Below are 13533 nucleotides of genomic sequence, written 5' to 3' on the forward strand. Positions count from 1 at the left end.
ACTAATTGTCTTTCTATGGTTGCTTATGTAGGAATGTGGTGAACACGTCTTTTCAAATGTTGCCTTCAATGAATAATGTAGCACAAATAACGGCATGAAGCATGAACCAAGGCTAGTTTCCGCATATATTACTAAAAATTATAGTATTAAGTACCTCATAATTCAAATCCATCTAAGAAAAAAAAAATAGTTATGTTATTAGTCAGAGTCCTAGTCAATGAAATTATAGGCATATGTTTTATTCATTATAAAATTTGGACAGTTCACAATATGCTTTTGATAGCTTTTAAATTGTAAATTAAATATTTTTTATATGTTAACATATAATTAAATATATGAACAAGAAACAGTATAAGACTTTTTTTTTTTTTTTTTTTGAGAAACCGGAAAGAACTTGTTATTAAACATGCAGAAATGTATATTTTAAATATATTCATTTTAAATGAAACAAAGCCAAAGGACACCATTCAAGTAGCACTCACAATACTGAAATTTGTTTTTCCATTTCAAAATTTGTCCATTATGTCAATTTCATGGTTCAAAATCTTATTTTCAGAATTCAATAGCATATAGATTGCCACATCCTATTCCTCATATCAGATCAAAACAATAATATCCTACTTTTCATGAAAAAAAAAATAAAAACATTGGTGATGACATTGTATGATGAATAACCAATATAATTATGAAATTATCCATAAGAACAAAGTTTTGCTTCAATTTAGTGTAATTTTTGTAACCTACAACACCACGTTTATACCACAAAAAGTAACATACTATATTTTGCTACAAAATTCACACAAAAGTTTAGGAAGTGATTAATTAGCAAAACAATTATCATTTTATGACAAAACATTATTAAAGAAAGATGTAAGCAAACCAAAGAATCTGGTTATACAGCAACAACTATCATTTATATGTCACTCTTTCATTCGTGGACCCCATAACTATTATTTATAAGACTTGAGGGGACAAAGAAAAAGAAAGACTTACTTTTGAGCAATAACCAAAACTTGCGGCAGTCAAAGAATAACGTGTAGCTATGTTGATGAATAGCAATAGCTTCAATGGTGGCTTACAAAAATCCCAAGAACTGCAGTAGCTTCACTTTGTAGCAAACAGGCCATAACATGTAGCTTTTATTTATTTGTTTTATTTTATTTTATTTTTTTACGACTGATTGAGAAAAGAATGAGTGATATTAAAGGAATATTTTAGGGATTTTAACAAAAATTTCATTAAACCCAAATCCATTCTCTCCCATTCCTCCCAATTTTGAGGGGAACAGAAATTTGAAGTTTTGAGGGAAAATGGAGGAATGAGCGTTCTCTCCTAACCATTCAATTCCCTCCCACTTAGGGTCCACTTGGGAGGAGGGAATGGAAAGGAATGAAAAGAATAATTTTAGAATATTCTTCCATTCTCTTGTTTGGGAGTTTTAATCGAGGGAATGGAAAATCCATTCCCTTATTTGGGAGTTTAAGTAGGGAACACTCATTCCTTTCTATTTCCTTAAAACCTCAAATTTTCATTCCCCCCGAAATTGGGAGAAATAGGAGGGAATAGAATTAGATTTAATGATTTTTTTACTAAAGGAATGGAAAGGAATGAAAATGAATGGAATGTAAGTAATCTTGTTTGGGAGCAACATGAAGGGAATGGAATGGAATCATTTTATGACAATATTACTATTAAACCCCTGTTTTAAAATAAAGAGTTGAATATATAGGGGCATTTTGGGAGTTTTAGTAAAAAAAATCATTAAATCTAATTTCATTTCCTTCCATTCCTCCCAATTTCGGGGGAATGAAAATTTGAGGTTTTAAGGAAATAGAAAGGAATGAGTGTTCCCTCCTACCCATTCCATTCCCTCTCACTTAAACTCCCAAACAAGGAAATGAACTTTCCATTCCCTCCATTAAAACTCTCAAACAAGAGAAGGGAAGAATATTCTAAAATTATTCTTTTTATTCCTTTCTATTCCATTCTATTCCCTCCTCCCAAGCGGAACCCAAAACTTCCAAAATACCCCTATGTATTCAACCATTTATTTTAAAACAGGGGTTTAATAGTAATATTATCATAAAATGATTCCATTCCATTCCCTTCATGTTGCTCCCAAACAGGATTACTTACATTGCATTCATTTTCATTCATTTCCATTCCTTTATTTTAAAACATCCAAACAAGGTTACTTAATTCTATTCCATTCCATTCTTTTCCATTCCTTTCCTTTACTTAAATACATTCCATTTCATTCCATTTCTTTCTATTCCCTTATGATTATCTCATTCCCTTCCATTCTATTCCCTTATGAACTCCTAAGCGGAGCCTTAGGCCCCACTTTGGAGAAAGGAATGGAATGAAATGGAAAAGAATAAAAAGAATAATTTTAGAATATTCTTCCCTTCCCTTGTTTGGGAGTTTTAATGGAGGGAATGGAAAGTCCATTCCCTTGTTTGGGAGTTTAAGTGGGAGGGAATGGAATGAGTAGCAGGGAACACTCATTCCTCTCTACTCCCTTAAAACCTCAAATTTTCATTCCCCTCAAAATTGGGAGGAATGGAAGGGAATGGAATTAGATTTAATGATTTTTTTACTAAAACTCCCAAAATACCCTTATATATTCAACTATTTATTTTAAAATAGAGGTCTAATAGTAATATTGTCATAAAATGATTCCATTCTATTCTCTCCATGTTGCTCCCAAACAGGATTACTTACATTCCATTCATTTTCATTCATTTCCATTCCTTTATTTTAAAACATCCAATCAAGGTTACTTAATTCCATTCCATTCTATTCTTTTCCATTCATTTCCCTTACTTAAATATATTCCATTCCTTTCCATTCCCTTATGATCATCTCATTCCATTCTATTCCATTTCCTTATAAACTCCCAAGCGGAGCCTTAAACTCCCAAATAAAGGAATGGACCTTCCATTCCCTTCGTTAAAACTCCCAAACAAGAGAAGGGAAGAGTAGTCTAAAAATATTCCTTCTATTCTATTCCATTCCCTCCTCCCAAACAAAGCCTAGTACTAAACAACACAATTGATTCTTCAAATGTGAACTTAAGTGAAAACTTGATGATTTCTCTTTTGAATGTGACATATAAGAACTTTCCAAACCATAAAATTTGTAACAAGTTTTTTAAGTCTGCTTAATACAGTTTGAACTTTAATGGCAAAATCTATCTCTCCGTTACTCCAAGGTCATTTCGAGATTTTGGTGTCACCTCTATGGTTTCAACATGTCCAATTCATTCAAGGTGATGAACTTGTGTTTGGAACTCTCAATCTCTTAAAGATGATCAATGGGACAGGGTTGAGAAATAAAGAACACTCTCAAATGGTTTCTCCTTTATTTTTCAATACTTAGCTTCTTTCTAATGAAATTAGAGTTAACATAAGGTTATTATATAAGTAGGTTTTGGGTTAGAGGAGGTTATACGCAAGACTCTAAAAACAAATCTAAAAGAATTTGTAATAGCATTTTGGTTGACCATGAGTCTATTGAAAGCTTTTATTTATTTATTTATTTATTTAGTAATTTTTTAAAGTCTATTGCAAGCTTCTACCTGATCTTACATAACCGACCTTCAATTTCACATAACCAAGCCTGGAGTTTTCATTATCACTATTTATTATTTACATTACAGTAACAAAACCTAATAATGCAATTATATTTGATGTGACATTAGCCAATACTTAGGGGCTGTTTGGATGGCTTTTTTTTATCATTCAATTTTTGTCACTCAATTTTTACCACTCATTACTCATCACCCATCACTTTAAAATACCCCACCCGTTTGGCACAATCACTCACTTGCCATCACTCAATATTTTTCAACTGTTTGTGGGACCCATACACTGACCCAATGTAAGTTGACTTTTCTCTCTCCTTTTTTTTTCCCTGCCTTTCCCCTTCATTTTCCCCTGTTTTTCTCTGCTTTTCTCTTCATCCATGTTAACACATATTTTAATCAAGCCCACCATGATCCTTATTTCATGCTCTTCCTAGATCTACAATATAACCAAAAAAACCCAATGCTTTTCCCCTTCATTTTCCCCTGTCCCAATGCTTTTCATGCTTTTCCAAAAACCAAAAAAAAAAAAAAAAAACCACTACCGCAGCCGCCACAACAACCCACAGTGACAACAGCAACAACAACAACATCAATAGCGGCGACAACTTCGACAACATCAACAGCGGCGACAATTTCGACGAACTCGAGAAGAAAAAAAAAAAAGAATGGAAACCCAGTGAAAAGGAAAGAAAAGAAGAAAAAAGAAAAAAGAAAAAAAAAGACCCAAGCCTAGAAACCAATGTGAAAAGAAAAGAAAAGAAAAGAAGAAAAAAGAAAGGAGAATAGAAAGAAAAGAAGAAGAAAAAAGAACCAAACCCAGAAAGTGAAAAGAGAAAAAGAAGAAAAAAAGAAAGAAAAGAAAAAAAAAAAAAAAAAAAAAAGGATAAAGAGAGAGCAAAAAGTTTGACCGTGGGACCCATGTGTAATTTTAATTACAAAAATGTCATTGAGTTATGAGTTATGGAAACTAAAAACAGCTAAAAAATATTTTCAATTTTCATAACTCATTACTCAAAAATCAGATAATTAAGTGGTGGAAACAGAGTTACAGTGGTGCCAAACGGACTTCTAGCTATGGGTCTCACCATTTTTGAGTTATGAGTTATGAAAACAGAAAATTGAGTTATGGAAAAAGGCCATCCAAATAACCTCTTAAAATCCTTACTTGACTATAAATCCGATATTGATTTCAGCAAAGACACTAAAACTTTGTTTGGATCAATGGAAAGGGGAGAGAAAGGAAGGGAACATTGGGAAATATTTAGCCACCTACGTGTTTCATTGTGTAATGTTATTGTGAGAGTATTTGGGTATTGAAAAAATAATCTCAAAATACTTTAGGCGCAGCATAACCCTATTACTCATTTGAAACCTAAACTGAAATCATTTTGGTTTGTTGCATTTCATATAATTTTTTTTATGGGTGTAGATCTTGATCAAAATCTTATTGTTGAGGTTGATCAAGAGCTTGTGGATAGAGATAGAGATTTTGAAGAGGTGAATACTGCCAATGGTATTGATGCTAATGGTAGATTAGGTGCAATCTTACTAGATAATATAATAGCTAGTATGTGGCAAGATCATTAAGCTCATAGAGCATGACATTAGAATTATTGTTGAAAATATGTTGTTGTCTTTTTGGGGTTTTGGTAGTATTTCGTGTGGTTGAACTTAAAAATTATTGTAGATTTAAATCTTTTGTTGTAATAAATATGGGATTTTCTAGTGGGTCAGAAATCATATTGTTAAATGTTATATAATGTTATATATATATATATATTATAATGCTAATGCACTTTCTTGGGTTGTGCAATATTTTTCTCATGGAATTTCATTATTTATCTAATACTTGTTAGATATTTTTTTAGAAGATAATACTTGTTTGATTGATCTAACTAATTTATATTATTCTATGAATATCAGTCATATTATAAATGGTTTTATTTTGATATTAACATTCTGCTTTTGAAAAATAGCTATAAAAGTAAACAACAATAGATCTGTTATTTCTATGTATTAAAAAAAACAATAGATGTGCTAAATCTAATGACACTTTAAGCCCTCGTTTGGGAGGAGTGAATGAAATAGAACGGAAGGGAATGAAATGAAATGAAATAGAAAGGAATGAAGAAAATAATTTTATAATATTATTCATTTCCCTTGTTCGGGAGTTTTAATGAAGGGAATGGAAAATTCATTCCCTTATTTGGGAGTTTAAATGGATGGAATGGAATGGGTAGAAGGGAACATCATTCCTCTCTATTCCCTTAAAACCTTAAATTTTCATTCTTACTGAAATTAGGAGGAATGAGAGAGAATGAAATTAGATTTAATAAATTTTTTACTAAAACTCACAAAATACCCTAATATATTCAGTCATTTATTTTAAAATAGGAGTCTAATAGTAATTGTGGGGCCAGAAAATCGGGTAGCCTTGGCCCACTCCAAGCCAGGCCCAAATGGCCCACGCTGAGGATGCATGATGGGTCCGAGGATGACCCTGTCCTCGGGCGTCCGAGACCTCGGAAAAACACGAGGACCACCCTACCAAAGGACTCCTGGAATATCCGAGGAGGAGAGGGCCCAGTGCCACGCGTTGGCAACAGAAGTACGAAGAAGGGGCAAGCCTTGGGCGAACTGTCACCTCGGCATTGAATACACTCACCTAACCCTTCTGACCGCATTAATGGGGATGTAACCCCTTGACAGGGCAACATCGATTAGGGTGAGCCACCTGAGCACGGATATGACCTCTAATGGGACAGACGGTCAGAAGGGAGGCCAATAGATGATCAACATGAGGAGGAAGAGAGGGATATATAAGAGAGGGGAGCAAAGTGTAAAAGAGAAAAAAAAAAAAAAAAAAGAAAGAAAAAGGGGGGAATGAGTTTGGAGATGCTTTTAAACTGTAAATTAAATATTTTTTATATGTTAACATATAATTAAATATATGAACAAGAAACAGTATAAGACTTGAATACATTGAAATGAATATATTTTAAATATATTCATTTTAAATGAAACAAAGCCAAAGGACACCATTCAAGTAGCACTCACAATACTGAATTTTGTTTTTCCATTTCAAAATTTGTCCATTATGTCAATTTCATGATTCAAAATCTTATTTTCAGAATTCAATAGCATATAGATTGCCACGTCCTATTCCTCATATCAGATCAAAAACAGTAATATCCTACTTTTCATTAAAAAAAATAAAAACATTGGTGATGACATTGTATGATGAATAACCAATATAATTATGAAATTATCCATAAGAACAAAGTTTTGCTTCAATTTAGTGTAATTTTTGTAACCTACAACACCACGTTTATACCACAAAAAGTAACATACTATATTTTGCTACAAAATTCACACAAAAGTTTAGGAAGTGATTAATTAGCAAAACAATTATCATTTTATGACAAAACATTATTAAAGAAAGATGTAAGCAAACCAAAGAATCTGGTTATACAGCAACAACTATCATTTATATGTCACTCTTTCATCTGTGGACCCCATAACTATTATTTATAAGACTTGAGGGGACAAAGAAAAAGAAAGACTTACTTTTGAGCAATAACCAAAACTTGCAGCAGTCAAAGAATAACGTGTAGCTATGTTGATGAACAGCAATAGTTTCAATGGTGGCTTACAAAAATCCCAAGAACTGCAGTAGCTTCACTTTGTAGCAAACAGGCCATAACATGTAGCTTTTTTTCATTTTTTTATTTTTTTTATTTTTTTATTTTTACGACTAATTGAGAAAAGAATGGGTGATATTAAAGGAATATTTTAGGGGTTTTAACAAAAATTTCATTAAACCTAAATCCATTCTCTCCCATTCCTCCCAATTTTGAGGGGAACAGAAATTTGAAGTTTTGAGGGAAAATAGAGGAATGAGCGTTCTCTCCTAACCATTCAATTCCCTCCCACTTAAACTCCCAAATAAGGGAATGGACCTTCCATTCCCTTCATTAAAACTCCCAAACAAGAGGAGGGAAGAATAGTATAAAAATATTCATTCTATTCTATTCCATTCCCTCCTCCCAAACAAAGCCTAGAACTAAACAACACAATTGATTCTTCAAATGTGAAATTAAGTGAAAACTTGATGATTTCTCTTTTGAATGTGACATATAAGAACTTTCCAAACCATAAAATTTGTAACAAGTTTTTTAAGTCTGCTTAATACAGTTTGAACTTTAATGGCAAAATCTATCTCTCGGTTACTCCAAGGTCATTTCGAGATTTTGGTGTCACCTCTATGGTTTCAACATGTCCAATTCAATCAAGGTGATGAACTTGTGTTTGGAACTCTCAATCTCTTAAAGATGATCAATGGGACAGGGTTGAGAAACAAAGAACACTCTCAAATGGTTTTTCCTTTATTTTTCAATACTTAGCTTCTTTCTAATGAAATTAGAGTTGATATAAGGTTATTATATAAGTAGGTTTTGGGTTAGAGGTGGTTATACGCAAGACTCTAAAAACAAATCTAAAAAAATTTGTAATAGCATTTTGGTTGACCATGAGTCTATTGTAAGCTTTTCTTTATTTATTTATTTATTAATTTTTTAAAGTCTACTGGAAGCTTCTACCTGATCTTACATAACCGACCTTCAATTTCACATAACTAAGCCTGGAGTTTTCATTATCACTATTTATTATTTACATTACAATAACAAAACCCAATTATAGGGACCAAGTTCAGGCCTCCCTGCGTATTATGGGAATGGACCCAAGCCCAGCTAGCCCTACAATTAATTTGTAGAGAGCAGGGTCAAGAACTAGGCCCTAGTAAGGGGTGCAACGACCACGCATGGTAGTTCTCAGGTGAACGTGGACAATGATGCTCCTCGACCTTTCTCCGGCGAGCTTGCTGTTCTTATGACTTCCTTCCTCTTTCTGTTTTTCCAAAAAACCCCCCTCTCTCCTTAAGAGGAATCCCTTACATTATATACTCATTTCCCCATTAATCACGGCCCTACATTTGTTGAGCAACCAGGCCACCACTTGAGTACCTATCCCATCAGCCACCTTCCCGTTCTTCCTGTAGGTTGCGGCAACCAAGGCAACACTGTTCTATAATCTCCTCCTCATTAATGCGGTCAGGACTTTAGTTGAGGGCATTTAATGTGGAGGTGACAGCTCGCCTTAGACTTGCTCCTTCACCATGCTCTCGTTGTTGACGCGTGGCGCTTGCCCTTTCCTCCTCGGATATTTAAGAAGACCCCTCTTTGGTGGTGGGGTGCTCGTGTATTTCTGAGGTCTCGAATGTCCGAGGATGGGGTCATCCTCGGACCTGTTCCTTGGGGGCTGGACATCGTACTTTTATCCTCGGACCCCACATGCATCCTCGGCATGGGCCTCTGGGCCTGGTTTAAGGTGGGCCGAGGCTGCTTGACTTTCTGGCCCCACAATAGCCCTTCAAAATCTTACTGCCCGCATCCTCGGGCGGGGAGAAGGATTTTGACACCCTCGGGCCTGCCCCGTGTCCAGTCGAGTCTTATCCCCTGTTAGTGTAGGGGTCTATTCATTTGCCCAAGGCGCATTGCTGACGTTTCGGAGCGCGTAATGTGCCCTTCATTAAATTTAGGCGGCTCTGTGCTCCCCACGTTCAACGAGGCGTTACCAATCTAACGGTGGAGGTTCGCCTCGCATTTATGGGCGGGAAAACCCGCACGATTCCTTGATTTGGGGTATAAATACCCACCCATTCAAACTGCTTTTTCCTGTTTTTTATTTGCAATCAAGAATTCTCGCGCGTCTATCCTGAGTTCAGCCAAACTCTCACTTACATCTCCAGCACAAAAAGCTTGTCCGAGGAGCTCTTCCTCATTCCTGTAAGTCGCTCTATCCCTCTCTGAGCTCTCTTCCTCTTTACCCATTCTTCTCTTTCATTTGCTCTTTCTTAGTTCCTTTAGGCATCACTTAGGATGGGTAGATTTAAGAAATATGTCTACACTGAGGAGGCGATGGAGAAATTCATCGCCGACTATGGGATACCTAGCAATGTAGGCTTGAGGTATTGTAAGGATGGGGAGTGGCTTTTTCATAGAGAGGAGGGCGAGGTGGTGATTCCCATTATCGCTTTCCTCGAAGGGGCTATGAGGATCCCCATGGGACCGGTGATAAGGGGTTACCTTACGCACTTTCGGCTAGCCCCCACCTAGTGCGCAATAAATGTTTTCAGGATTTTGGGCTGTGTGGACGCCCTGAACGAGAAGATGGGGCTGAGGTTGACCCACCACGACGTGAACTGGTGTTACAACCTTCAGCTCCTTAAGGGCAAGTCGTATTACCTGAAGACAAGGGATGACAAGGTACGGCTCATCCAATGCCTCCTTGAGTCTAGCAAGGGTCTGAATGAGGATTTTCTCATCGTGTCTGGAAAGTGGCACAGTGGCCTTCACTGTCTAACAACGGAGGGAATACCAGGTGGGGCAGTGGGAATAGGAGGGGGTTCAAGTTCTCTTTTCTTTCCTTTTTTTTTTTTTTGCTAGTGCAATTTGCTTCGTGTCAGCTCGCCTTAGACTTGCTCATTCACCGTGCTCCCGTTGTCGACGCGTGGCGCTTGCCCTTTCTTCTCGGATATTTAAGAGACCTTCTTTGGTGGTGGGGTGCTCATGTATTTCTGAGGTCTCAAATGTCCGAGGATGGGGTCATCCTCGGACCTGTTCCTTGGGGGCTAGACATCGTACTTTTATCCTCGGACCCCACATGCATCCTCGGCATGGGCCTCTGGGCCTGGTTTGAGGTGGGCCGAGGCTGCCTGACTTTCTGGCCCCACATCAATAATGCAATTATATTGATGTGACATTAGCCAATACTTAGGGGCTGTTTGGATGGCTTTTTTTTTATCATTCAATTTTCGTCACTAAATTTTCATCACTCATTATTCATCACTCATCACCCATCACTTTAAAATACCCCACCCGTTTGGCATAATCACTCACTTGCCATCACTCAATATTTTTCAACTGTTTGTGGGACCCATAAACTGACCCAATGTAAGTTGACTTTTCTCTCTCCTTTTTTTTTCCTTGCCTTTCCCCTTCATTTTCCCCTGTTTTTCTCTGCTTTTCTCTTCATCCATGTTAACACATATTTTAATCAAGCCCACCATGATCCTTATTTCATGCTTTTCCCAGATCTACAATATAACCAAAAAAACCCAATGCTTTTCCCCTTCATTTTCCCCTGACCCAATGCTTTTCATGCTTTTCCAAAAACCCAAAAAAAAAAAAAAAAAAACCCACTGCCGCAGCCGCCGCAACAACCCACAGTGACAACAGCAACAACAACAACATCAATAGCGGCGACAACTTTGACAACATCAACAGCGGCGACAATTTCGACGAACTCGAGAAGAAAAAAAAAGAATGGAAACCCAGTGAAAAGGAAAGAAAAGAAGAAAGAAGAAAAAAGAAAAAAAAAAAGAACCCAAGCCTAGAAACCAACGTGAAAAGAAAAGAAAAGACGAAAAAAGAAAAGGAGAATAGAAAAGAAAAGAAGAAGAAAAAAAGAACCAAACCCAGAAAGTGAAAAGAGAAGAAAAGAAGAAAAAAAGAAAAAGAGAATTAGAAAAGAAAAGAAGGAAAAAAAAAAAAAAAGAACCAAACCCAGAAAGTGAAAAGAAGAAGAAGAAGAAGAAGAGGAGCAGGTGTGTCCCAGACCCGTGAAAGACAAAAAAAAAAAAAAAAAAAAAAAAAAAGAAAGAGAAAAGAGGATAAAGAGAGAACAAAAAGTCTGATTGTGGGACCCATGTGTAATTTTAATTACAAAATGTCATTGAGTTATGAGTTATGGAAACTGAAAACAGCTAAAAAGTGTTTTCAGTTTTCATAACTCATCACTAAAAAATCAGATAATTAAGTGGTAGAAACAGAGTTACAGTGGTGCCAAACGGACTTCTAGCTATGGGTCTCACCATTTTTGAGTTATGAGTTATGAAAATAGAAAATTGAGTTATGGAAAAAGGCCATCCAAACAACCTCTTAAAATCCTTACTTGACTATAAATCCTATATTGATTTCTGCAAAGACACTAAAACTTTGTTTGGATCGATGGAAAGGGGAGAGAAAGGAAGGGAACATTGGGAAATATTTAGCCATCTACGTGTTTCATTGTGTAATGTTATTGTGAGAGTATTTGGGTATTGAAAAAATAATCTCAAAATATTTTTGGCGCAGCATAACCCTATTACTCATTTGAAACCTAAACTGAAATCATTTTGGTTTGTTGCATTTCATATAATTTTTTTTATGGGTGTCGATCTTGATCAAAATCTTATTGTTGAGGTTGATCAAGAGCTTGTGGATAGAGACAGAGATTTTGAAGAGGTGAATACTGCCAATGTTATTGATGCTAATGGTAGATTAGGTGCAATCTTACTAGATAATATAATAGCTAGTATGTGGCAAGATCATTAAGCTCATAGAGCATGACATTAGAATTATTGTTGAAAATATGTTGTTGTCTTTTTGGGGTTTTGGTAGTATTTCATGTGGTTGAACTTAAAAATTATTGTAGATTTAAATCTTTTGTTGTAATAAATATGGGATTTTCTAGTGGGTCAGAAATCATATTGTAAAATGTTATATAATGTTATATATATATATATATATATATTATAATGCTAATGCACTTTCTTGGGTTGTGCAATATTTTTCTCATGGAATTTCATTATTTATCTAATACTTGTTAGATTTTTTTTTAGAAGATAATACTTGTTTGATTGATCTAACTAATTTATATTATTCTATGAATATTAGTCATGTTATAAATGGTTTTATTTTGATATTAACATTCTGCTTTTGAAAAATAGCTATAAAAGTAAAAAAACAATAGATCTGTTATTTCTATGTATTAAAAAAAACAATAGATGTGCTAAATCTAATGACACTTTAAGCCCTCGTTTGGGAGGAGTGAATGAAATAGAACGGAAGGGAATGAAATGAAATGAAATAGAAAAGAATGAAGAAAATAATTTTATAATATTATTCATTTCCCTTGTTTGGGAGTTTTAATGAAGGGAATGGAAAGTTCATTCCCTTATTTGGGAGTTTAAGTGGATGGAATGGAATGGGTAGAAGGGAACATCATTCCTCTCTATTCCCTTAAAACCTTAAATTTTTATTCTTACTGAAATTAGGAGGAATGAGAGAGAATGAAATTAGATTTAATAAATTTTTTACTAAAACTCACAAAATACCCTAATATATTCGGTCATTTATTTTAAAATAAGAGTCTAATAGTAATATTGTAATAAAATGATTCCATTTATTTCTCTCTATGTTACTCCCAAACAAAATTACTTAGGATATGTTTGGTATTGTTTTTTCTCCTTATTTTTTGTTTCCAAAAACATTTTTCTATTTTTGAGACTAAAAAACTTTTTTGACAACTCAACATGGATAGAAAACAAAAATGTTCTCAAAACTCAATTTGTGAAGGAAACTGAAAACATACAAAAGGCTGTTTTCAGTTTCTAATTTTCAAAAATCAATGAAAACACGCATTTAATTTAATGAATATGTCTCATTTAATGAGTTAGCATTAGAGTTCAAATCCTAGTAAGAACAAATTTTAGTATTTTCTATTTCTTTCTTCAGAAAACTATATTTTTTAATTTCAACTAACCAAACATGTTTTTTATTTCAAAAATACAAGAAAATTGTTTTTTTTTTTTCCCAAAAACAAGTTTTTGAAAATAGAAAATAAAAATTGTTACCAAACATAACGTTAAATTCCATTCATTTGCATTCCTTCACATTCATTTATTTTAAAACATCCAAATAAGGTTACTTAATTTCATTATATTCTTTTCTTTTCCACACTTTTTCCTTGCTTAAATACATTTCATTTCATTCAATTCATTTCTATTCCATTATGTCAGGGACGACTCACACTAGGGTAGAGGGGGGCCATTGCCCCCCCCCCCC

The sequence above is a fragment of the Quercus suber genome, unplaced genomic scaffold (assembly GCF_002906115.3).
Source record: "Quercus suber isolate HL8 unplaced genomic scaffold, Cork oak 2.0 scaffold_316, whole genome shotgun sequence".
Taxonomy (NCBI): domain Eukaryota; kingdom Viridiplantae; phylum Streptophyta; class Magnoliopsida; order Fagales; family Fagaceae; genus Quercus; species Quercus suber.